This window comes from Emys orbicularis, chromosome 2 (assembly GCF_028017835.1).
Source record: "Emys orbicularis isolate rEmyOrb1 chromosome 2, rEmyOrb1.hap1, whole genome shotgun sequence".
NCBI classification, from domain to species: domain Eukaryota; kingdom Metazoa; phylum Chordata; order Testudines; family Emydidae; genus Emys; species Emys orbicularis.
The window spans coordinates 179,058,245-179,084,350 of NC_088684.1; positions in this window are offsets into that span (position 1 = coordinate 179,058,245).

Sequence of the window (26,106 nt, forward strand, 5' to 3'; positions counted from 1 at the left end):
GTTTGTCAGTTTGACCGTGGGCTTGATTGCTTGCTTGTTTTGTTTGAAAAGTGTGAATTGGGAGTGCATTGTTCCAGGTGGGCCTGACTGGTGTATAAGGGCAGTCAGCAGCGAACCAGCTGAGCTGCGAACAGCAGAGGCTAACAGAGGGAGTTGGCCTGGGAGCTGTCCGAGAGGAGGTACACTAAGTGCTGCATTAGGGGGGCTGTGTTGGTGAGTATCTGAGTGTCTGTTGCTGGGATAGTTTGACCGTGGGCTTGATTGCTTGCTTGTTTTGTTTGAAACGTGTGAATTGGGAGTGCATTGTTCCAGGTGGGCCTGACTGGTGTATAAGGGCAGTCAGCAGCGAACCAGCTGAGCTGCGAACAGCAGAGGCTAACAGAGGGAGTTTGCCTGGGAGCTGTCCGAGAGGAGATACGCTAAGTGCTGCATTAGGGGGGCTGTGTTGGTGAGTATCTGAGTGTCTGTTGCTGGGACAGTTTGTCAGTTTGATCGTGGGCTTGATTGCTTGCTTGTTTAGTTCTAAAAGTGTGAATTGGGAGTGCTTTGTTCCAGGTGGGACTGACTGGTGTATAAGGGCAGTCAGCAGCGAACCAGCTGAGCGGCGAACAGCAGAGGCTAACAGAGGGAGTTTGCCTGGGAGCTGTCCGACAGGAGGTACGCTAAGTGCTGCATTAGGGGGGCTGTGTTGGTGAGTATCTGAGTGTCTGTTGCTGGGACAGTTTGTCAGTTTGACCGTGGGTTTGATTGCTTGCTTGTTTTGTTTGAAACGTGTGAATTGGGAGTGCATTGTTCCAGGTGGGCCTGACTGGTGTATAAGGGCAGTCAGCAGCGAACCAGCTGAGCTGCGAACAGCAGAGGCTAACAGAGGGAGTTTGCCTGGGAGCTGTCCGAGACGAGATACGCTAAGTGCTGCATTAGGGGGGCTGTGTTGGTGAGTATCTGAGTGTCTGTTGCTGGGACAGTTTGTCAGTTTGACCGTGTGCTTGATTGCTTGCTTGGTTTGTTTGAAACGTGTGAATTGGGAGTGCTTTGTTCCAGGTGGGCCTGACTGGTATATAAGGGCAGTCAACAGCGAACCAGCTGAGCGGCGAGCACAGGGAGTTTGCCTGGGAGCTGTCCGAGAGGAGGTACGCTAAGTGCTGCATTAGGGGGGCTGTGTTGGTGAGTATCTGAGTGTCTGTTGCTGGGACAGTTTGTCAGTTTGACCGTGGGCTTGGTTGCTAGCTTGTTTTGTTTGAAACCTGTGAATTGGGAGTGCTTTGTTCCATGTGGGCCTGACTGGTATATAAGGGCAGTCAGCAGCGAACCTGCTGAGCGGCGAAAAGAGGGAGTTTCCCTGGGAGCTGTCCGAGAGGAGGTACGCTAAGTGCTGCATTAGGGGGGCTCTGTTGGTGAGTATCTGAGTGTCTGTTGCTGGGACAGTTTCTCAGTTTGACCGTGTGCTTGATTGCTTGCTTGTTTTGTTTGAAAAGTGTGAATTGGGAGTGCATTGTTCCAGGTGGGCCTGACTGGTGTATAAGGGCAGTCAGCAGCGAACCAGCTGAGCGGCGAACAGCAGAGGCTAACGGAGGGAGTTTGCCTGGGAGCTGTCCGAGAGGAGGTACGCTAAGTGCTGCATTAGGGGGGCTCTGTTGGTGAGTATCTGAGTGTCTGTTCCTGGGACAGTTTGTCAGTTTGACCCTGTACTTGATTGCTGGCTTGTTTAGTTCTAAAAGCGTGAATTGGGAGTGCATTGTTCCAGGTGGGCCTGACTGGTGTATAAGGGCAGTCAGCAGCGAACCAGCTGAGCTGCGAACAGCAGAGGCTAACAGAGGGAGTTTGCCTGGGAGCTGTCTGAGAGGAGGTACGCTAAGTGATGCATTAGGGGGGCTGTGTTGGTGAGTATCTGAGTGTCTGTTGCTGGGACAGTTTGTCAGTTTGACCGTGGGCTTGATTGCTTGCTTGTTTTGTTTGAAACGTGTGAATTGGGAGTGCATTGTTCCAGGTGGGCCTGACTGGTGTATAAGGGCAGTCAGCAGCGAACCAGCTGAGCTGCGAACAGCAGAGGCTAACAGAGGGAGTTTGCCTGGGAGCTGTCCGACAGGAGGTACGCTAAGTGCTGCATTAGGGGGGCTGTGTTGGTGAGTATCTGAGTGTCTGTTGCTGGGACAGTTTGTCAGTTTGACCGTGGGCTTGATTGCTTGCTTGTTTTGTTTGAAAGGTGTGAATTGGGAGTGCATTGTTCCAGGTGGGCCTGACTGGTGTATAAGGGCAGTCAGCAGCGAACCAGCTGAGCTGCGAACAGCAGAGGCTAACAGAGGGAGTTTGCCTGGTAGCTGTCCGAGAGGAGGTACGCTAAGTACTGCATTAGGGGGACTGTGTTGGTGAGTATCTGAGTGTCTCTTGCTGGGACAGTTTGTCAGTTTGACCGTGTGCTTGATTGCTTACTTGTTTTGTTTCAAAAGTGTGAATTGGGAATGCATTGTTCCAGGTGGGCCTGACTGGTGTATAAGGGCAGTCAGCAGCGAACCAGCTGAGCGGCGAACAGAGGGAGTTTGGCTGGGAGCTGTCCGAGAGGAGGTATGCTAAGTGCTGCATTAGGGGGGCTGTGTTGGTGAGTATCTGAGTGTCTGTTGCTGGGACAGTTTGACCGTGTGCTTGATTGCTTGCTTGTTTTGTTTGAAAAGTGTGAATTGGGAGTGCATTGTTCCAGGTGGGCCTGACTGGTGTATAAGGGCAGTCAGCAGCGAACCAGCTGAGCTGCGAACAGCAGAGGCTAACAGAGGGAGTTGGCCTGGGAGCTGTCCGAGAGGAGGTACACTAAGTGCTGCATTAGGGGGGCTGTGTTGGTGAGTATCTGAGTGTCTCTTGCTGGGACAGTTTGTCAGTTTGACCGTGTGCTTGATTGCTTGCTTGTTTTGTTTCAAAAGTGTGAACTGGGAGTGCTTTGTTCCAGGTGGGCCTGACTGGTGTATAAGGGCAGTCAGCAGCGAACCAGCTGAGCGGCGAACAGAGGGAGTTTGCCTGGGACCTCTCCGAGAGGAGGTACGCTAAGTGCTGCATTAGGGGGGCTGTGTTGGGGAGTATCTGAGTGTCTGTTGCTGGGACAGTTTGTCAGTTTGACCGTGGGCTTGGTTGCTAGCTTGTTTTGTTTGAAACGTGTGAATTGGGAGTGCTTTGTTCCAGGTGGGCCTGACTGGTATATAAGGGCAGTCAGCAGCAAACCTGCTGAGCGGCGAAAAGAGGGAGTTTCCCTGGGAGCTGTCCGAGAGGAGGTACGCTAAGTGCTGCATTAGGGGGGCTGTGTTGGGGAGTATCTGAGTGTCTGTTGCTGGGACAGTTTGTCAGTTTGACCGTGTGCTTGATTGCTTGATTCTTTTGTTTCAAAAGTGTGAATTGGGAGTGCTTTGTTCCAGGTGGGCCTGACTGCTATATAAGGGCAGTCATCAGCGAACCAGCTGAGCGGCAAACAGCAGAGGCTAACAGAGGGAGTTTGCCTGGGAGCTGTCCGACAGGAGGTACGCTAAGTGCTGCATTAGGGGGGCTGTGTTGGTGAGTATCTGAGTGTCTGTTGCTGGGACAGTTTGTCAGTTTGACCGTGTGCTTGATTGCTTGCTTGGTTTGTTTGAAACGTGTGAATTGGGAGTGCTTTGTTCCAGGTGGGCCTGACTGGTATATAAGGGCAGTCAACAGCGAACCAGCTGAGCGGCAAGCACAGGGAGTTTGCCTGGGAGCTGTCCGAGAGGAGGTACGCTAAGTGCTGCATTAGGGGGGCTGTGTTGGTGAGTATCTGAGTGTCTGTTGCTGGGACAGTTTGTCAGTTTGACCGTGGGCTTGGTTGCTAGCTTGTTTTGTTTGAAACGTGTGAATTGGGAGTGCTTTGTTCCAGGTGGGCCTGACTGGTATATAAGGGCAGTCAGCAGCGAACCTGCTGAGCGGCGAAAAGAGGGAGTTTCCCTGGGAGCTGTCCGAGAGGAGGTACGCTAAGTGCTGCATTAGGGGGGCTCTGTTGGTGAGTATCTGAGTGTCTGTTGCTGGGACAGTTTGTCAGTTTGACCCTGTACTTGATTGCTGGCTTGTTTTGTTTGAAAAGTGTGAATTGGGAGTGCATTGTTCCAGGTGGGCCTGACTGGTGTATAAGGGCAGTCAGCAGCGAACCAGCTGAGCTGCGAACAGCAGAGGCTAACAGAGGGAGTTTGCCTGGGAGCTGTCTGAGAGGAGGTACGCTAAGTGATGCATTAGGGGGGCTGTGTTGGTGAGTATCTGAGTGTCTGTTGCTGGGACAGTTTGTCAGTTTGACCGTGGGCTTGATTGCTTGCTTGTTTTGTTTGAAACGTGTGAATTGGGAGTGCTTCGTTCCAGGTGGGCCTGACTGGTGTATAAGGGCAGTCAGCAGCGAACCAGCTGAGCGGCGAACAGCAGAGGCTAACAGAGGGAGTTTGCCTGGGAGCTGTCCGACAGGAGGTACGCTAAGTGCTGCATTAGGGGGGCTGTGTTGGTGAGTATCTGAGTGTCTGTTGCTGGGACAGTTTGTCAGTTTGACCGTGGGCTTGATTGCTTGCTTGTTTTGTTTGAAACGTGTGAATTGGGAGTGCATTGTTCCAGGTGGGCCTGACTGGTGTATAAGGGCAGTCAGCAGCGAACCAGCTGAGCTGCGAACAGCAGAGGCTAACAGAGGGAGTTGGCCTGGGAGCTGTCCGAGAGGAGGTACACTAAGTGCTGCATTAGGGGGGCTGTGTTGGTGAGTATCTGAGTGTCTGTTGCTGGGACAGTTTGACCGTGTGCTTGATTGCTTGCTTGTTTTGTTTGAAAACTGTGAATTGGGAGTGCTTTGTTCCAGGTGGGCCTGACTGATATATAAGGGCAGTCAGCAGCGAACCAGCTGAGCGGCGAACAGAGGGAGTTTGCCTGGGAGCTGTCCGACAGGAGGTATTCTAAGTGCTGCATTAGGGGGCCTGTGTTGGTGAGTATCTGAGTGTCTCTTGCTGGGACAGTTTGTCAGTTTGACCGTGTGCCTGATTGCTTGCTTGTTTTGTTTCAAAAGTGTGAACTGGGAGTGCTTTGTTCCAGGTGGGCCTGACTGGTGTATAAGGGCAGTCAGCAGCGAACCAGCTGAGCGGCGAACAGAGGGAGTTTGCCTGGGACCTCTCCGAGAGGAGGTACGCTAAGTGCTGAATTAGGGGGGCTGTGTTGGTGAATATCTGAGTGTCTGTTGCTGGGACAGTTTGTCAGTTTGACCGTGGGCTTGGTTGCTAGCTTGTTTTGTTTGAAACGTGTGAATTGGGAGTGCTTTGTTCCAGGTGGGCCTGACTGGTATATAAGGGCAGTCAGCAGCAAACCTGCTGAGCGGCGAAAAGAGGGAGTTTCCCTGGGAGCTGTCCGAGAGGAGGTACGCTAAGTGCTGCATTAGGGGGGCTGTGTTGGGGAGTATCTGAGTGTCTGTTGCTGGGACAGTTTGTCAGTTTGACCGTGGGCTTGGTTGCTTGCTTGTTTTGTTTGAAACGTGTGAATTGGGAGTGCTTTGTTCCAGGTGGGCCTGACTGGTGTATAAGGGCAGTCAGCAGCGAACCAGCTGAGCTGCGAACAGCAGAGGCTAACAGAGGGAGTTTGCCTGGGAGCTGTCCGACAGGAGGTACGCTAAGTGCTGCATTAGGGTGGCTGTGTTGGTGAGTATCTGAGTGTCTGTTGCTGCGACAGTTTGTCAGTTTGATCGTGGGCTTGATTGCTTGCTTGTTTAGTTCTAAAAGTGTGAATTGGGAGTGCTTTGTTCCAGGTGGGACTGACTGGTGTATAAGGGCAGTCAGCAGCGAACCAGCTGAGCTGCGAACAGCAGAGGCTAACAGAGGGAGTTTGCCTGGGAGCTGTCCGAGAGGAGGTACGCTAAGTGATGCATTAGTGGGGCTGTGTTGGTGAGTATCTGAGTGTCTGTTGCTGGGACAGTTTGTCAGTTTGATCGTGGGCTTGATTGCTTGCTTGTTTAGTTCTAAAAGTGTGAATTGGGAGTGCTTTGTTCCAGGTGGGACTGACTGGTGTATAAGGGCAGTCAGCAGCGAACCAGCTGAGCGGCGAACAGCAGAGGCTAACAGAGGGAGTTTGCCTGGGAGCTGTCCGACAGGAGGTACGCTAAGTGCTGCATTAGGGGGGCTGTGTTGGTGAGTATCTGAGTGTCTGTTGCTGGGACAGTTTGTCAGTTTGACCGTGGGCTTGATTGCTTGCTTGTTTTGTTTGAAACGTGTGAATTGGGAGTGCATTGTTCCAGGTGGGCCTGACTGCTGTATAAGGGCAGTCAGCAGCGAACCAGCTGAGCGGCGAACAGAGGGAGTTTGGCTGGGAGCTGTCCGAGAGGAGGTATGCTAAGTGCTGCATTAGGGGGGCTGTGTTGGTGAGTATCTGAGTGTCTGTTGCTGGGACAGTTTGACCGTGTGCTTGATTGCTTGCTTGTTTTGTTTGAAAAGTGTGAATTGGGAGTGCATTGTTCCAGGTGGGCCTGACTGGTGTATAAGGGCAGTCAGCAGCGAACCAGCTGAGCTGCGAACAGCAGAGGCTAACAGAGGGAGTTGGCCTGGGAGCTGTCCGAGAGGAGGTACACTAAGTGCTGCATTAGGGGGGCTGTGTTGGTGAGTATCTGAGTGTCTGTTGCTGGGACAGTTTGACCGTGTGCTTGATTGCTTACTTGTTTAGTTTCAAAAGTGTGAATTGGGAATGCATTGTTCCAGGTGGGCCTGACTGGTGTATAAGGGCAGTCAGCAGCGAACCAGCTGAGCGGCGAACAGAGGGAGTTTGGCTGGGAGCTGTCCGAGAGGAGGTATGCTAAGTGCTGCATTAGGGGGGCTGTGTTGGTGAGTATCTGAGTGTCTGTTGCTGGGACAGTTTGTCAGTTTGACCGTGGGCTTGGTTGCTAGCTTGTTTTGTTTGAAACGTGTGAATTGGGAGTGCTTTGTTCCAGGTGGGCCTGACTGGTATATAAGGGCAGTCAGCAGCAAACCTGCTGAGCGGCGAAAAGAGGGAGTTTCCCTGGGAGCTGTCCGAGAGGAGGTACGCTAAGTGCTGCATTAGGGGGGCTGTGTTGGGGAGTATCTGAGTGTCTGTTGCTGGGACAGTTTGTCAGTTTGACCGTGTGCTTGATTGCTTGATTCTTTTGTTTCAAAAGTGTGAATTGGGAGTGCTTTGTTCCAGGTGGGCCTGACTGCTATATAAGGGCAGTCATCAGCGAACCAGCTGAGCGGCAAACAGCAGAGGCTAACAGAGGGAGTTTGCCTGGGAGCTGTCCGACAGGAGGTACGCTAAGTGCTGCATTAGGGGGGCTGTGTTGGTGAGTATCTGAGTGTCTGTTGCTGGGACAGTTTGTCAGTTTGACCGTGGGCTTGATTGCTTGCTTGTTTTGTTTGAAACGTGTGAATTGGGAGTGCATGGTTCCAGGTGGGCCTGACTGGTGTATAAGGGCAGTCAACAGCAAACCAGCTGAGCTGCGAACAGCAGAGGCTAACCGAGGGAGTTTGCCTGGGAGCTGTCCGAGAGGAGATACGCTAAGTGCTGCATTAGGGGGGCTGTGTTGGGGAGTATCTGAGTGTCTGTTGCTGGGACAGTTTGTCAGTTTGACCGTGTGCTTGATTGCTTGATTCTTTTGTTTCAAAAGTGTGAATTGGGAGTGCATTGTTCCAGGTGGGCCTGACTGGTGTATAAGGGCAGTCAGCAGCGAACCAGCTGAGCTGCGAACAGCAGAGGCTAACAGAGGGAGTTTGCCTGGTAGCTGTCCGAAAGGAGGTACGCTAAGTGCTGCATTAGGGGGGCTGTGTTGGTGAGTATCTGAGTGTCTCTTGCTGGGACAGTTTGTCAGTTTGACCGTGTGCTTGATTGCTTACTTGTTTTGTTTCAAAAGTGTGAATTGGGAATGCATTGTTCCAGGTGGGCCTGACTGGTGTATAAGGGCAGTCAGCAGCGAACCAGCTGAGCGGCGAACAGAGGGAGTTTGGCTGGGAGCTGTCCGAGAGGAGGTATGCTAAGTGCTGCATTAGGGGGGCTGTGTTGGTGAGTATCTGAGTGTCTGTTGCTGGGACAGTTTGACCGTGTGCTTGATTGCTTGCTTGTTTTGTTTGAAAAGTGTGAATTGGGAGTGCATTGTTCCAGGTGGGCCTGACTGGTGTATAAGGGCAGTCAGCAGCGAACCAGCTGAGCTGCGAACAGCAGAGGCTAACAGAGGGAGTTGGCCTGGGAGCTGTCCGAGAGGAGGTACACTAAGTGCTGCATTAGGGGGGCTGTGTTGGTGAGTATCTGAGTGTCTGTTGCTGGGACAGTTTGACCGTGTGCTTGATTGCTTGCTTGTTTTGTTTCAAAAGTGTGAACTGGGAGTGCTTTGTTCCAGGTGGGCCTGACTGGTGTATAAGGGCAGTCAGCAGCGAACCAGCTGAGCGGCGAACAGAGGGAGTTTGCCTGGGACCTCTCCGAGAGGAGGTACGCTAAATGCTGAATTAGGGGGGCTGTGTTGGTGAGTATCTGAGTGTCTGTTGCTGGGACAGTTTGTCAGTTTGACCGTGGGCTTGGTTGCTAGCTTGTTTTGTTTGAAACGTGTGAATTGGGAGTGCTTTGTTCCAGGTGGGCCTGACTGGTATATAAGGGCAGTCAGCAGCAAACCTGCTGAGCGGCGAAAAGAGGGAGTTTCCCTGGGAGCTGTCCGAGAGGAGGTACGCTAAGTGCTGCATTAGGGGGGCTGTGTTGGGGAGTATCTGAGTGTCTGTTGCTGGGACAGTTTGTCAGTTTGACCGTGTGCTTGATTGCTTGATTCTTTTGTTTCAAAAGTGTGAATTGGGAGTGCTTTGTTCCAGGTGGGCCTGACTGGTATATAAGGGCAATCAACAGCGAACCAGCTGAGCGGCGAACAGCAGAGGCTAACGGAGGGAGTTTGCCTGGGAGCTGTCCGACAGGATGTACGCTAAGTGCTGCATTAGGGGGGCTGTGTTGGTGAGTATCTGAGTGTCTGTTGCTGGGACAGTTTTTCAGTTTGACCGTGGGCTTGATTGCTTGCTTGTTTTGTTTGAAACGTGTGAATTGGGAGTGCATTGTTCCAGGTGGGCCTGACTGGTGTATAAGGGCAGTCAGCAGCGAACCAGCTGAGCGGCGAACAGCAGAGGCTAACAGAGGGAGTTTGCCTGGGAGCTGTCCGACAGGAGGTACGCTAAGTGCTGCATTAGGGGGGCTGTGTTGGTGAGTATCTGAGTGTCTGTTGCTGGGACAGTTTGTCAGTTTGACCGTGGGCTTGGTTGCTAGCTTGTTTTGTTTGAAACGTGTGAATTGGGAGTGCTTTGTTCCAGGTGGGCTTGACTGGTATATAAGGGCAGTCAGCAGCAAACCTGCTGAGCGGCGAAAAGAGGGAGTTTCCCTGGGAGCTGTCCGAGAGGAGGTACGCTAAGTGCTGCATTAGGGGAGCTGTGTTGGGGAGTATCTGAGTGTCTGTTGCTGGGACAGTTTGTCAGTTTGACCGTGTGCTTGATTGCTTGATTCTTTTGTTTCAAAAGTGTGAATTGGGAGTGCTTTTTTCCAGGTGGGCCTGACTGCTATATAAGGGCAGTCATCAGCGAACCAGCTGAGCGGCAAACAGCAGAGGCTAACAGAGGGAGTTTGCCTGGGAGCTGTCCGACAGGAGGTACGCTAAGTGCTGCATTAGGGGGGCTGTGTTGGTGAGTATCTGAGTGTCTGTTGCTGGGACAGTTTGTCAGTTTGACCGTGGGCTTGATTGCTTGCTTGTTTTGTTTGAAACGTGTGAATTGGGAGTGCTTTGTTCCAGGTGGGCCTGACTGGTGTATAAGGGCAGTCAGCAGCGAACCAGCTGAGCTGCGAACAGCAGAGGCTAACCGAGGCAGTTTGCCTGGGAGCTGTCCGAGAGGAGATACTCTAAGTGATGCATTAGGGGGGCTGTGTTGGGGAGTATCTGAGTGTCTGTTGCTGGTACAGTTTGTCAGTTTGACCGTGTACTAGATTGCTTGCTTGTTTTGTTTGAAAAGTGTGAATTGGGACTGCTTTGTTCCAGGTGGGCCTGACTGGTGTATAAGGGCAGTCAGCAGTGAACCAGCTGAGCTGCGAACAGCAGAGGCTAACAGAGGGAGTTTGCCTGGGAGCTGTCCGACAGGAGGTACGCTAAGTGATGCATTAGTGGGGCTGTGTTGGTGAGTATCTGAGTGTCTGTTGCTGGGACAGTTTGTCAGTTTGATCGTGGGCTTGATTGCTTGCTTGTTTAGTTCTAAAAGTGTGAATTGGGAGTGCTTTGTTCCAGGTGGGACTGACTGGTGTATAAGGGCAGTCAGCAGCGAACCAGCTGAGCGGCGAACAGCAGAGGCTAACAGAGGGAGTTTGCCTGGGAGCTGTCCGACAGGAGGTACGCTAAGTGCTGCATTAGGGGGGCTGTGTTGGTGAGTATCTGTTGCTGGGACAGTTTGACCGTGGGCTTGATTGCTTGCTTGTTTTGTTTGAAACGTGTGAATTGGGAGTGCATTGTTCCAGGTGGGCCTGACTGGTGTATAAGGGCAGTCAGCAGCGAACCAGCTGAGCTGCGAACAGCAGAGGCTAACAGAGGGAGTTGGCCTGGGAGCTGTCCGAGAGGAGGTACACTAAGTGCTGCATTAGGGGGGCTGTGTTGGTGAGTATCTGAGTGTCTGTTGCTGGGACAGTTTGTCAGTTTGACCATGGGCTTGGTTGCTAGCTTGTTTTGTTTGAAACGTGTGAATTGGGAGTGCTTTGTTCCAGGTGGGCCTGACTGGTATATAAGGGCAGTCAGCAGCAAACCTGCTGAGCGGTGAAAAGAGGGAGTTTCCCTGGGAGCTGTCCGAGAGGAGGTACGCTAAGTGCTGCATTAGGGGAGCTGTGTTGGGGAGTATCTGAGTGTCTGTTGCTGGGACAGTTTGTCAGTTTGACCGTGTGCTTGATTGCTTGATTCTTTTGTTTCAAAAGTGTGAATTGGGAGTGCTTTGTTCCAGGTGGGCCTGACTGCTATATAAGGGCAGTCATCAGCGAACCAGCTGAGCGGCAAACAGCAGAGGCTAACAGAGGGAGTTTGCCTGGGAGCTGTCCGAGAGGAGATACGCTAAGTGCTGCATTAGGGGGGCTGTGTTGGTGAGTATCTGAGTGTCTGTTGCTGGGACAGTTTGTCAGTTTGACCGTGGGCTTGATTGCTTGCTTGTTTTGTTTGAAACGTGTGAATTGGGAGTGCTTTGTTCCAGGTGGGCCTGACTGGTGTATAAGGGCAGTCAGCAGCGAACCAGCTGAGCTGCGAACAGCAGAGGCTAACCGAGGGAGTTTGCCTGGGAGCTGTCCGAGAGGAGATACGCTAAGTGATGCATTAGGGGGGCTGTGTTGGGGAGTATCTGAGTGTCTGTTGCTGGGACAGTTTGTCAGTTTGACCGTGTACTAGATTGCTTGCTTGTTTTGTTTGAAAAGTGTGAATTGGGAGTGCTTTGTTCCAGGTGGGCCTGACTGGTGTATAAGGGCAGTCAGAGGTGAACCAGCTGAGCTGCGAACAGCAGAGGCTAACAGAGGGAGTTTGCCTGGGAGCTGTCCGAGAGGAGGTACGCTAAGTGCTGCATTAGGGGGGCTGTGTTGGTGAGTATCTGAGTGTCTGTTGCTGGGACAGTTTGTCAGTTTGACCGTGGGCTTGATTGCTTGCTTGTTTAGTTCTAAAAGTGTGAATTGGGAGTGCTTTGTTCCAGGTGTGACTGACTGGTGTATAAGGGAGGTCAGCAGCGAACCAGCTGAGCGGCGAACAGCAGAGGCTAACAGAGGGAGTTTGCCTGGGAGCTGTCCGACAGGAGGTACGCTAAGTGATGCATTAGTGGGGCTGTGTTGGTAAGTATCTGAGTGTCTGTTGCTGGGACAGTTTGTCAGTTTGATCGTGGGCTTGATTGCTTGCTTGTTTAGTTCTAAAAGTGTGAATTGGGAGTGCTTTGTTCCAGGTGGGACTGACTGGTGTATAAGGGCAGTCAGCAGCGAACCAGCTGAGCGGCGAACAGCAGAGGCTAACAGAGGGAGTTTGCCTGGGAGCTGTCCGACAGGAGGTACGCTAAGTGCTGCATTAGGGGAGCTGTGTTGGTGAGTATCTGTTGCTGGGACAGTTTGACCGTGGGCTTGATTGCTTGCTTGTTTTGTTTGAAACGTGTGAATTGGGAGTGCATTGTTCCAGGTGGGCCTGACTGGTGTATAAGGGCAGTCAGCAGCGAACCAGCTGAGCTGCGAACAGCAGAGGCTAACAGAGGGAGTTGGCCTGGGAGCTGTCCGAGAGGAGGTACACTAAGTGCTGCATTAGGGGGGCTGTGTTGGTGAGTATCTGAGTGTCTGTTGCTGGGACAGTGTGACCGTGTGCTTGATTGCTTGCTTGTTTTGTTTGAAAAGTGTGAATTGGGAGTGCTTTGTTCCAGGTGGGCCTAACTGGTGTATAAGGGCAGTCAGCAGTGAACCAGCTGAGCTGCGAACAGCAGAGGCTAACAGAGGGAGTTTGCCTGGGAGCTGTCCGAGAGGAGGTACGCTAAGTGCTGCATTAGGGGGGCTGTGTTGGTGAGTATCTGAGTGTCTGTTGCTGGGACAGTTTGTCAGTTTGACCGTGGGCTTGATTGCTTGCTTGTTTTGTTTGAAACATGTGAATTGGGAGTGCATTGTTCCAGGTGGGCCTGACTGGTGTATAAGGGCAGTCAGCAGCGAACCAGCTGAGCTGCGAACAGCAGAGGCTAACAGAGGGAGTTGGCCTGGGAGCTGTCCGAGAGGAGGTACACTAAGTGCTGCATTAGGGGGGCTGTGTTGGTGAGTATCTGAGTGTCTGTTGCTGGGACAGTTTGACCGTGTGCTTGATTGCTTGCTTGTTTTGTTTGAAAAGTGTGAATTGGGAGTGCATTGTTCCAGGTGGGCCTGACTGGTGTATAAGGGCAGTCAGCAGCGAACCAGCTGAGCTGCGAACAGCAGAGGCTAACAGAGGGAGTTGGCCTGGGAGCTGTCCGAGAGGAGGTACACTAAGTGCTGCATTAGGGGGGCTGTGTTGGTGAGTATCTGAGTGTCTGTTGCTGGGACACTTTGACCCTGTGCTTGATTGCTTGCTTGTTTTGTTTCAAAAGTGTGAACTGGGAGTGCTTTGTTCCAGGTGGGCCTGACTGGTGTATAAGGGCAGTCAGCAGCGAACCAGCTGAGCGGCGAACAGAGGGAGTTTGCCTGGGACCTCTCTGAGAGGAGGTACGCTAAGTGCTGCATTAGGGGGGCTGTGTTGGTGAGTATCTGAGTGTCTGTTGCTGGGACAGTTTGTCAGTTTGACCGTGTGCTTGATTGCTTGCTTGTTTTGTTTCAAAAGTGTGAATTGGGAGTGCTTTGTTCCAGGTGGGCCTGACTGCTATATAAGGGCAGTCATCAGCGAACCAGCTGAGCGGCAAACAGCAGAGGCTAACAGAGGGAGTTTGCCTGGGAGCTGTCCGACAGGAGGTACGCTAAGTGCTGCATTAGGGGGGCTGTGTTGGTGAGTATCTGAGTGTCTGTTGCTGGGACAGTTTGTCAGTTTGACCGTGGGCTTGATTGCTTACTTGTTCTGTTTCAAAAGTGTGAATTGGGAATGCATTGTTCCAGGTGGGCCTGACTGGTGTATAAGGGCAGTCAGCAGCGAACCAGCTGAGCTGCGAACAGCAGAGGCTAACAGAGGGAGTTGGCCTGGGAGCTGTCCGAGAGGAGGTACACTAAGTGCTGCATTAGGGGGGCTGTGTTGGTGAGTATCTGAGTGTCTGTTGCTGGGACAGTTTGACCGTGTGCTTGATTGCTTGCTTGTTTTGTTTGAAAAGTGTGAATTGGGAGTGCATTGTTCCAGGTGGGCCTGACTGGTGTATAAGGGCAGTCAGCAGCGAACCAGCTGAGCTGCGAACAGCAGAGGCTAACAGAGGGAGTTGGCCTGGGAGCTGTCCGAGAGGAGGTACACTAAGTGCTGCATTAGGGGGGCTGTGTTGGTGAGTATCTGAGTGTCTGTTGCTGGGACAGTTTGACCCTGTGCTTGATTGCTTGCTTGTTTTGTTTGAAACGTGTGAATTGGGAGTGCTTTGTTCCAGGTGGGCCTGACTGGTATATAAGGGCAGTCAGCAGCAAACCTGCTGAGCGGCGAAAAGAGGGAGTTTCCCTGGGAGCTGTCCGAGAGGAGGTACGCTAAGTGCTGCATTAGGGGGGCTGTGTTGGGGAGTATCTGAGTGTCTGTTGCTGGGACAGTTTGTCAGTTTGACCGTGTGCTTGATTGCTTGATTCTTTTGTTTCAAAAGTGTGAATTGGGAGTGCTTTGTTCCAGGTGGGCCTGACTGGTATATAAGGGCAGTCAACAGCGAACCAGCTGAGCGGCGAACAGCAGAGGCTAACAGAGGGAGTTTGCCTGGGAGCTGTCCGACAGGAGGTACGCTAAGTGCTGCATTAGGGGGGCTGTGTTGGTGAGTATCTGAGTGTCTGTTGCTGGGACAGTTTGTCAGTTTGACCGTGGGCTTGATTGCTTGCTTGTTTTGTTTGAAACGTGTGAATTGGGAGTGCATTGTTCCAGGTGGGCCTGACTGGTGTATAAGGGCAGTCAGCAGCGAACCAGCTGAGCTGCGAACAGCAGAGGCTAACGGAGGGAGTTTGCCTGGGAGCTGTCCGACAGGATGTACGCTAAGTGCTGCATTAGGGGGGCTGTGTTGGTGAGTATCTGAGTGTCTGTTGCTGGGACAGTTTTTCAGTTTGACCGTGGGCTTGATTGCTTGCTTGTTTTGTTTGAAACGTGTGAATTGGGAGTGCATTGTTCCAGGTGGGCCTGACTGGTGTATAAGGGCAGTCAGCAGCGAACCAGCTGAGCGGCGAACAGCAGAGGCTAACAGAGGGAGTTTGCCTGGGAGCTGTCCGACAGGAGGTACGCTAAGTGCTGCATTAGGGGGGCTGTGTTGGTGAGTATCTGAGTGTCTGTTGCTGGGACAGTTTGTCAGTTTGACCGTGGGCTTGGTTGCTAGCTTGTTTTGTTTGAAACGTGTGAATTGGGAGTGCTTTGTTCCAGGTGGGCTTGACTGGTATATAAGGGCAGTCAGCAGCAAACCTGCTGAGCGGCGAAAAGAGGGAGTTTCCCTGGGAGCTGTCCGAGAGGAGGTACGCTAAGTGCTGCATTAGGGGAGCTGTGTTGGGGAGTATCTGAGTGTCTGTTGCTGGGACAGTTTGTCAGTTTGACCGTGTGCTTGATTGCTTGATTCTTTTGTTTCAAAAGTGTGAATTGGGAGTGCTTTTTTCCAGGTGGGCCTGACTGCTATATAAGGGCAGTCATCAGCGAACCAGCTGAGCGGCAAACAGCAGAGGCTAACAGAGGGAGTTTGCCTGGGAGCTGTCCGACAGGAGGTACGCTAAGTGCTGCATTAGGGGGGCTGTGTTGGTGAGTATCTGAGTGTCTGTTGCTGGGACAGTTTGTCAGTTTGACCGTGGGCTTGATTGCTTGCTTGTTTTGTTTGAAACGTGTGAATTGGGAGTGCTTTGTTCCAGGTGGGCCTGACTGGTGTATAAGGGCAGTCAGCAGCGAACCAGCTGAGCTGCGAACAGCAGAGGCTAACCGAGGCAGTTTGCCTGGGAGCTGTCCGAGAGGAGATACTCTAAGTGATGCATTAGGGGGGCTGTGTTGGGGAGTATCTGAGTGTCTGTTGCTGGTACAGTTTGTCAGTTTGACCGTGTACTAGATTGCTTGCTTGTTTTGTTTGAAAAGTGTGAATTGGGACTGCTTTGTTCCAGGTGGGCCTGACTGGTGTATAAGGGCAGTCAGCAGTGAACCAGCTGAGCTGCGAACAGCAGAGGCTAACAGAGGGAGTTTGCCTGGGAGCTGTCCGACAGGAGGTACGCTAAGTGATGCATTAGTGGGGCTGTGTTGGTGAGTATCTGAGTGTCTGTTGCTGGGACAGTTTGTCAGTTTGATCGTGGGCTTGATTGCTTGCTTGTTTAGTTCTAAAAGTGTGAATTGGGAGTGCTTTGTTCCAGGTGGGACTGACTGGTGTATAAGGGCAGTCAGCAGCGAACCAGCTGAGCGGCGAACAGCAGAGGCTAACAGAGGGAGTTTGCCTGGGAGCTGTCCGACAGGAGGTACGCTAAGTGCTGCATTAGGGGGGCTGTGTTGGTGAGTATCTGTTGCTGGGACAGTTTGACCGTGGGCTTGATTGCTTGCTTGTTTTGTTTGAAACGTGTGAATTGGGAGTGCATTGTTCCAGGTGGGCCTGACTGGTGTATAAGGGCAGTCAGCAGCGAACCAGCTGAGCTGCGAACAGCAGAGGCTAACAGAGGGAGTTGGCCTGGGAGCTGTCCGAGAGGAGGTACACTAAGTGCTGCATTAGGGGGGCTGTGTTGGTGAGTATCTGAGTGTCTGTTGCTGGGACAGTTTGTCAGTTTGACCATGGGCTTGGTTGCTAGCTTGTTTTGTTTGAAACGTGTGAATTGGGAGTGCTTTGTTCCAGGTGGGCCTGACTGGTATATAAGGGCAGTCAGCAGCAAACCTGCTGAGCGGTGAAAAGAGGGAGTTTCCCTGGGAGCTGTCCGAGAGGAGGTACGCTAAGTGCTGCATTAGGGGAGCTGTGTTGGGGAGTATCTGAGTGTCTGTTGCTGGGACAGTTTGTCAGTTTGACCGTGTGCTTGATTGCTTGATTCTTTTGTTTCAAAAGTGTGAATTGGGAGTGCTTTGTTCCAGGTGGGCCTGACTGCTATATAAGGGCAGTCATCAGCGAACCAGCTGAGCGGCAAACAGCAGAGGCTAACAGAGGGAGTTTGCCTGGGAGCTGTCCGAGAGGAGATACGCTAAGTGCTGCATTAGGGGGGCTGTGTTGGTGAGTATCTGAGTGTCTGTTGCTGGGACAGTTTGTCAGTTTGACCGTGGGCTTGATTGCTTGCTTGTTTTGTTTGAAACGTGTGAATTGGGAGTGCTTTGTTCCAGGTGGGCCTGACTGGTGTATAAGGGCAGTCAGCAGCGAACCAGCTGAGCTGCGAACAGCAGAGGCTAACCGAGGGAGTTTGCCTGGGAGCTGTCCGAGAGGAGATACGCTAAGTGATGCATTAGGGGGGCTGTGTTGGGGAGTATCTGAGTGTCTGTTGCTGGGACAGTTTGTCAGTTTGACCGTGTACTAGATTGCTTGCTTGTTTTGTTTGAAAAGTGTGAATTGGGAGTGCTTTGTTCCAGGTGGGCCTGACTGGTGTATAAGGGCAGTCAGAGGTGAACCAGCTGAGCTGCGAACAGCAGAGGCTAACAGAGGGAGTTTGCCTGGGAGCTGTCCGAGAGGAGGTACGCTAAGTGCTGCATTAGGGGGGCTGTGTTGGTGAGTATCTGAGTGTCTGTTGCTGGGACAGTTTGTCAGTTTGACCGTGGGCTTGATTGCTTGCTTGTTTAGTTCTAAAAGTGTGAATTGGGAGTGCTTTGTTCCAGGTGTGACTGACTGGTGTATAAGGGAGGTCAGCAGCGAACCAGCTGAGCGGCGAACAGCAGAGGCTAACAGAGGGAGTTTGCCTGGGAGCTGTCCGACAGGAGGTACGCTAAGTGATGCATTAGTGGGGCTGTGTTGGTAAGTATCTGAGTGTCTGTTGCTGGGACAGTTTGTCAGTTTGATCGTGGGCTTGATTGCTTGCTTGTTTAGTTCTAAAAGTGTGAATTGGGAGTGCTTTGTTCCAGGTGGGACTGACTGGTGTATAAGGGCAGTCAGCAGCGAACCAGCTGAGCGGCGAACAGCAGAGGCTAACAGAGGGAGTTTGCCTGGGAGCTGTCCGACAGGAGGTACGCTAAGTGCTGCATTAGGGGAGCTGTGTTGGTGAGTATCTGTTGCTGGGACAGTTTGACCGTGGGCTTGATTGCTTGCTTGTTTTGTTTGAAACGTGTGAATTGGGAGTGCATTGTTCCAGGTGGGCCTGACTGGTGTATAAGGGCAGTCAGCAGCGAACCAGCTGAGCTGCGAACAGCAGAGGCTAACAGAGGGAGTTGGCCTGGGAGCTGTCCGAGAGGAGGTACACTAAGTGCTGCATTAGGGGGGCTGTGTTGGTGAGTATCTGAGTGTCTGTTGCTGGGACAGTGTGACCGTGTGCTTGATTGCTTGCTTGTTTTGTTTGAAAAGTGTGAATTGGGAGTGCTTTGTTCCAGGTGGGCCTAACTGGTGTATAAGGGCAGTCAGCAGTGAACCAGCTGAGCTGCGAACAGCAGAGGCTAACAGAGGGAGTTTGCCTGGGAGCTGTCCGAGAGGAGGTACGCTAAGTGCTGCATTAGGGGGGCTGTGTTGGTGAGTATCTGAGTGTCTGTTGCTGGGACAGTTTGTCAGTTTGACCGTGGGCTTGATTGCTTGCTTGTTTTGTTTGAAACATGTGAATTGGGAGTGCATTGTTCCAGGTGGGCCTGACTGGTGTATAAGGGCAGTCAGCAGCGAACCAGCTGAGCTGCGAACAGCAGAGGCTAACAGAGGGAGTTGGCCTGGGAGCTGTCCGAGAGGAGGTACACTAAGTGCTGCATTAGGGGGGCTGTGTTGGTGAGTATCTGAGTGTCTGTTGCTGGGACAGTTTGACCGTGTGCTTGATTGCTTGCTTGTTTTGTTTGAAAAGTGTGAATTGGGAGTGCATTGTTCCAGGTGGGCCTGACTGGTGTATAAGGGCAGTCAGCAGCGAACCAGCTGAGCTGCGAACAGCAGAGGCTAACAGAGGGAGTTGGCCTGGGAGCTGTCCGAGAGGAGGTACACTAAGTGCTGCATTAGGGGGGCTGTGTTGGTGAGTATCTGAGTGTCTGTTGCTGGGACACTTTGACCCTGTGCTTGATTGCTTGCTTGTTTTGTTTCAAAAGTGTGAACTGGGAGTGCTTTGTTCCAGGTGGGCCTGACTGGTGTATAAGGGCAGTCAGCAGCGAACCAGCTGAGCGGCGAACAGAGGGAGTTTGCCTGGGACCTCTCTGAGAGGAGGTACGCTAAGTGCTGCATTAGGGGGGCTGTGTTGGTGAGTATCTGAGTGTCTGTTGCTGGGACAGTTTGTCAGTTTGACCGTGTGCTTGATTGCTTGCTTGTTTTGTTTCAAAAGTGTGAATTGGGAGTGCTTTGTTCCAGGTGGGCCTGACTGCTATATAAGGGCAGTCATCAGCGAACCAGCTGAGCGGCAAACAGCAGAGGCTAACAGAGGGAGTTTGCCTGGGAGCTGTCCGACAGGAGGTACGCTAAGTGCTGCATTAGGGGGGCTGTGTTGGTGAGTATCTGAGTGTCTGTTGCTGGGACAGTTTGTCAGTTTGACCGTGGGCTTGATTGCTTACTTGTTCTGTTTCAAAAGTGTGAATTGGGAATGCATTGTTCCAGGTGGGCCTGACTGGTGTATAAGGGCAGTCAGCAGCGAACCAGCTGAGCTGCGAACAGCAGAGGCTAACAGAGGGAGTTGGCCTGGGAGCTGTCCGAGAGGAGGTACACTAAGTGCTGCATTAGGGGGGCTGTGTTGGTGAGTATCTGAGTGTCTGTTGCTGGGACAGTTTGACCGTGTGCTTGATTGCTTGCTTGTTTTGTTTGAAAAGTGTGAATTGGGAGTGCATTGTTCCAGGTGGGCCTGACTGGTGTATAAGGGCAGTCAGCAGCGAACCAGCTGAGCTGCGAACAGCAGAGGCTAACAGAGGGAGTTGGCCTGGGAGCTGTCCGAGAGGAGGTACACTAAGTGCTGCATTAGGGGGGCTGTGTTGGTGAGTATCTGAGTGTCTGTTGCTGGGACAGTTTGACCCTGTGCTTGATTGCTTGCTTGTTTTGTTTGAAACGTGTGAATTGGGAGTGCTTTGTTCCAGGTGGGCCTGACTGGTATATAAGGGCAGTCAGCAGCAAACCTGCTGAGCGGCGAAAAGAGGGAGTTTCCCTGGGAGCTGTCCGAGAGGAGGTACGCTAAGTGCTGCATTAGGGGGGCTGTGTTGGGGAGTATCTGAGTGTCTGTTGCTGGGACAGTTTGTCAGTTTGACCGTGTGCTTGATTGCTTGATTCTTTTGTTTCAAAAGTGTGAATTGGGAGTGCTTTGTTCCAGGTGGGCCTGACTGGTATATAAGGGCAGTCAACAGCGAACCAGCTGAGCGGCGAACAGCAGAGGCTAACAGAGGGAGTTTGCCTGGGAGCTGTCCGACAGGAGGTACGCTAAGTGCTGCATTAGGGGGGCTGTGTTGGTGAGTATCTGAGTGTCTGTTGCTGGGACAGTTTGTCAGTTTGACCGTGGGCTTGATTGCTTGCTTGTTTTGTTTGAAACGTGTGAATTGGGAGTGCATTGTTCCAGGTGGGCCTGACTGGTGTATAAGGGCAGTCAGCAGCGAACCAGCTGAGCTGCGAACAGCAGAGGCTAACAGAGGGAGTTTGCCTGGGAGCTGTCCGAGAGGAGGTACGCTAAGTGCTGCATTAGGGGGGCTGTGTTGGTGAGTATCTGAGTGTCTCTTGCTGGGACAGTTTGTCAGTTTGACGGTGTGCTTGATTGCTTACTTGTTTTGTTTCAAAAGTGTGAATTGGGAATGCATTGTTCCAGGTGGGCCTGACTGGTGTATAAGGGAAGTCAGCAGCGAACCAGCTGAGCGGCGAACAGAGGGAATTTGGCTGGGAGCTGTCCGAGAGGAGGTATGCTAAGTGCTGCATTAGGGGGGCTGTGTTGGTGAGTATCTGAGTGTCTGTTGCTGGGACAGTTTGACCGTGTGCTTGATTGCTTGCTTGTTTTGTTTGAAAAGTGTGAATTGGGAGTGCATTGTTCCAGGTGGGCCTGACTGGTGTATAAGGGCAGTCAGCAGCGAACCAGCTGAGCTGCGAACAGCAGAGGCTAACAGAGGGAGTTGGCCTGGGAGCTGTCCGAGAGGAGGTACACTAAGTGCTGCATTAGGGGGGCTGTGTTGGTGAGTATCTGAGTGTCTGTTGCTGGGACAGTTTGACCGTGTGCTTGATTGCTTGCTTGTTTTGTTTCAAAAGTGTGAATTGGGAGTGCATTGTTCCAGGTGGGCCTGACTGCTATATAAGGGCAGTCATCAGCGAACCAGCTGAGCGGCAAACAGCAGAGGCTAACAGAGGGAGTTTGCCTGGGAGCTGTCCGACAGGAGGTACGCTAAGTGCTGCATTAGGGGGGCTGTGTTGGTGAGTATCTGAGTGTCTGTTGCTGGGACAGTTTGTCAGTTTGACCGTGGGCTTGATTGCTTGCTTGTTTTGTTTGAAACGTGTGAATTGGGAGTGCATTGTTCCAGGTGGGCCTGACTGGTGTATAAGGGCAGTCAGCAGCGAACCAGCTGAGCTGCGAACAGCAGAGGCTAACCGAGGGAGTTTGCCTGGGAGCTGTCCGAGAGGAGATACGCTAAGTGCTGCATTAGGGGGGCTGTGTTGGGGAGTATCTGAGTGTCTGTTGCTGGGACAGTTTGTCAGTTTGACCGTGTGCTTGATTGCTTGATTCTTTTGTTTCAAAAGTGTGAATTGGGAGTGCTTTGTTCCAGGTGGGCCTGACTGCTATATAAGGGCAGTCAACAGCGAACCAGCTGAGCTGCGAACAGCAGAGGCTAACCGAGAGAGTTTGCCTGGGAGCTGTCCGACAGGAGGTACGCTAAGTGCTGCATTAGGGGGGCTGTGTTGGTGAGTATCTGAGTGTCTGTTGCTGGGACAGTTTGTCAGTTTGACCGTGGGCTTGATTGCTTACTGGTTCTGTTTCAAAAGTGTGAATTGGGAATGCATTGTTCCAGGTGGGCCTGACTGGTGTATAAGGGCAGTCAGCAGCGAACCAGCTGAGCGGCGAACAGAGGGAGTTTGTCTGGGAGCTGTCCGAGACGAGGTATGCTAAGTGCTGCATTAGGGGGGCTGTGTTGGTGAGTATCTGAGTGTCTGTTGCTGGGACAGTTTGACCGTGTGCTTGATTGCTTGCTTGTTTTGTTTGAAAAGTGTGAATTGGGAGTGCATTGTTCCAGGTGGGCCTGACTGGTGTATAAGGGCAGTCAGCAGCGAACCAGCTGAGCTGCGAACAGCAGAGGCTAACAGAGGGAGTTGGCCTGGGAGCTGTCCGAGAGGAGGTACACTAAGTGCTGCATTAGGGGGGCTGTGTTGGTGAGTATCTGAGTGTCTGTTGCTGGGACACTTTGACCCTGTGCTTGATTGCTTGCTTGTTTTGTTTCAAAAGTGTGAACTGGGAGTGCTTTGTTCCAGGTGGGCCTGACTGGTGTATAAGGGCAGTCAGCAGCGAACCAGCTGAGCGGCGAACAGAGGGAGTTTGCCTGGGACCTCTCCGAGAGGAGGTACGCTAAGTGCTGAATTAGGGGGGCTGTGTTGGTGAGTATCTGAGTGTCTGTTGCTGGGACAGTTTGTCAGTTTGACCGTGTGCCTGATTGCTTGCTTGTTTTGTTTCAAAAGTGTGAACTGGGAGTGCTTTGTTCCAGGTGGGACTGACTGGTGTATAAGGGCAGTCAGCAGCGAACCAGCTGAGCGGCGAACAGAGGGAGTTTGCCTGGGACCTCTCCGAGAGGAGGTACGCTAAGTGCTGAATTAGGGGGGCTGTGTTGGTGAGTATCTGAGTGTCTGTTGCTGGGACAGTTTGTCAGTTTGACCGTGGGCTTGGTTGCTTGATTCTTTTGTTTCAAAAGTGTGAATTGGGAGTGCTTTGTTCCAGGTGGGCCTGACTGCTATATAAGGGCAGTCAGCAGCGAACCAGCTGAGCGGCGAGCACAGGGAGTTTGCCTGGGAGCTGTCCGAGAGGAGATACGCTAAGTGCTGCATTAGGGGGGCTGTGTTGGTGAGTATCTGAGTGTCTGTTGCTGGGACAGTTTGTCAGTTTGACCGTGTGCTTGATTGCTTGATTCTTTTGTTTCAAAAGTGTGAATTGGGAGTGCTTTGTTCCAGGTGGGCCTGACTGGTGTATAAGGGCAGTCAGCAGTGAACCAGCTGAGCTGCGAACAGCAGAGGCTAACAGAGGGAGTTTGCCTGGGAGCTGTCCGAGAGGAGGTACGCTAAGTGATGCATTAGGCAGGCTGTGTTGGTGAGTATCTGAGTGTCTGTTGCTGGGACAGTTTGTCAGTTTGACCGTGTGCGTGCTTGCTTGCTTGTTTTGTTTGAAAAGTGTGAATTGGGAGTGCTTTGTTCCAGGTGGGCCTGACTGGTATATAAGGGCAGTCAACAGCGAACCAGCTGAGCGGCGAGCACAGGGAGTTTGCCTGGTAGCTGTCCGAGAGGAGGTACGCTAAGTGCTGCATTAGGGGGGCTGTGTTGGTGAGTGTCTGTTGCTGGGACAGTTTGTCAGTTTGACCGTGGGCTTGGTTGCTAGCTTGTTTTGTTTGAAACGTGTGAATTGGGAGTGCTTTGTTCCAGGTGGGCCTGACTGGTATATAAGGGCAGTCAGCAGCGAACCAGCTGAGCGGCGAACAGCAGAGGCTAACGGAGGGAGTTTGCCTGGGAGCTGTCCGAGAGGAGGTACGCTAAGTGCTGCATTAGGGGGGCTCTGTTGGTGAGTATCTGAGTGTCTGTTGCTGGGACAGTTTGTCAGTTTGACCCTGTACTTGATTGCTGGCTTGTTTAGTTCTAAAAGTGTGAATTGGGAGTGCATTGTTCCAGGTGGGCCTGACTGGTGTAAAAGGGCAGTCAGCAGCGAACCAGCTGAGCGGCAAACAGAGGGAGTTTGCCTGGGACCTCTCCGAGAGGAGGTACGCTAAGTGCTGCATTAGGGGGGCTGTGTTGGTGAGTATCTGAGTGTCTGTTGCTGGGACAGTTTGTCAGTTTGACCGTGTGCTTGATTGCTTGCTTGTTTTGTTTGAAAAGTGTGAATTGGGAGTGCATTGTTCCAGGTGGGCCTGACTGGTGTATAAGGGCAGTCAGCAGCGAACCAGCTGAGCTGCGAACAGCAGAGGCTAACAGAGGGAGTTGGCCTGGGAGCTGTCCGAGAGGAGGTACACTAAGTGCTGCATTAGGGGGGCTGTGTTGGTGAGTATCTGAGTGTCTGTTGCTGGGACACTTTGACCCTGTGCTTGATTGCTTGCTTGTTTTGTTTCAAAAGTGTGAACTGGGAGTGCTTTGTTCCAGGTGGGCCTGACTGGTGTATAAGGGCAGTCAGCAGCGAACCAGCTGAGCGGCGAACAGAGGGAGTTTGCCTGGGACCTCTCCGAGAGGAGGTACGCTAAGTGCTGAATTAGGGGGGCTGTGTTGGTGAGTATCTGAGTGTCTGTTGCTGGGACAGTTTGTCAGTTTGACCGTGGGCTTGGTTGCTAGCTTGTTTTGTTTGAAACGTGTGAATTGGGAGTGCTTTGTTCCAGGTGGGCCTGACTGGTATATAAGGGCAGTCAGCAGCAAACCTGCTGAGCGGCGAAAAGAGGGAGTTTCCCTGGGAGCTGTCCGAGAGGAGGTACGCTAAGTGCTGCATTAGGGGGGCTGTGTTGGTGAGTATCTGAGTGTCTCTTGCTGGGACAGTTTGTCAGTTTGACCGTGTGCTTGATTGCTTACTTGTTTTGTTTCAAAAGTGTGAATTGGGAATGCATTGTTCCAGGTGGGCCTGACTGGTGTATAAGGGCAGTCAGCAGCGAACCAGCTGAGCGGCGAACAGAGGGAATTTGGCTGGGAGCTGTCCGAGAGGAGGTATGCTAAGTGCTGCATTAGGGGGGCTGTGTTGGTGAGTATCTGAATGTCTGTTGCTGGGACAGTTTGACCATGTGCTTGATTGCTTGCTTGTTTTGTTTGAAAAGTGTGAATTGGGAGTGCATTGTTCCAGGTGGGCCTGACTGGTGTATAAGGGCAGTCAGCAGCGAACCAGCTGAGCTGCGAACAGCAGAGGCTAACAGAGGGAGTTGGCCTGGGAGCTGTCCGAGAGGAGGTACACTAAGTGCTGCATTAGGGGGGCTGTGTTGGTGAGTATCTGAGTGTCTGTTGCTGGGACAGTTTGACCGTGTGCTTGATTGCTTGATTCTTTTGTTTCAAAAGTGTGAATTGGGAGTGCTTTGTTCCAGGTGGGCCTGACTGCTATATAAGGGCAGTCATCAGCGAACCAGCTGAGCGGCAAACAGCAGAGGCTAACAGAGGGAGTTTGCCTGGGAGCTGTCCGACAGGAGGTACGCTAAGTGCTGCATTAGGGGGGCTGTGTTGGTGAGTATCTGAGTGTCTGTTGCTGGGACAGTTTGTCAGTTTGACCGTGGGCTTGATTGCTTGCTTGTTTTGTTTGAAACGTGTGAATTGGGAGTGCATTGTTCCAGGTGGGCCTGACTGGTGTATAAGGGCAGTCAGCAGCGAACCAGCTGAGCTGCGAACAGCAGAGGCTAACTGAGGGAGTTTGCCTGGGAGCTGTCCGAGAGGAGATACGCTAAGTGCTGCATTAGGGGGGCTGTGTTGGGGAGTATCTGAGTGTCTGTTGCTGGGACAGTTTGTCAGTTTGACCGTGTGCTTGATTGCTTGATTCTTTTGTTTCAAAAGTGTGAATTGGGAGTGCTTTGTTCCAGGTGGGCCTGACTGGTATATAAGGGCAGTCAACAGCGAACCAGCTGAGCTGCGAACAGCAGAGGCTAACCGAGGGAGTTTGCCTGGGAGCTGTCCGACAGGAGGTACGCTAAGTGCTGCATTAGGGGGGCTGTGTTGGTGAGTATCTGAGTGTCTGTTGCTGGGACAGTTTGTCAGTTTGACCGTGGGCTTGATTGCTTACTTGTTCTGTTTCAAAAGTGTGAATTGGGAATGCATTGTTCCAGGTGGGCCTGACTGGTGTATAAGGGCAGTCAGCAGCGAACCAGCTGAGCGGCGAACAGAGGGAGTTTGGCTGGGAGCTGTCCGAGAGGAGGTATGCTAAGTGCTGCATTAGGGGGGCTGTGTTGGTGAGTATCTGAGTGTCTGTTGCTGCGACAGTTTGACCGTGTGCTTGATTGCTTGCTTGTTTTGTTTGAAAAGTGTGAATTGGAGTGCATTGTTCCAGGTGGGCCTGACTGGTGTATAAGGGCAGTCAGCAGCGAACCAGCTGAGCTGTGAACAGCAGAGGCTAACAGAGGGAGTTGGCCTGGGAGCTGTCCGAGAGGAGGTACACTAAGTGCTGCATTAGGGGGGCTGTGTTGGTGAGTATCTGAGTGTCTCTTGCTGGGACAGTTTGTCAGTTTGACCGTGTGCCTGATTGCTTGCTTGTTTTGTTTCAAAAGTGTGAACTGGGAGTGCTTTGTTCCAGGTGGGCCTGACTGGTGTATAAGGGCAG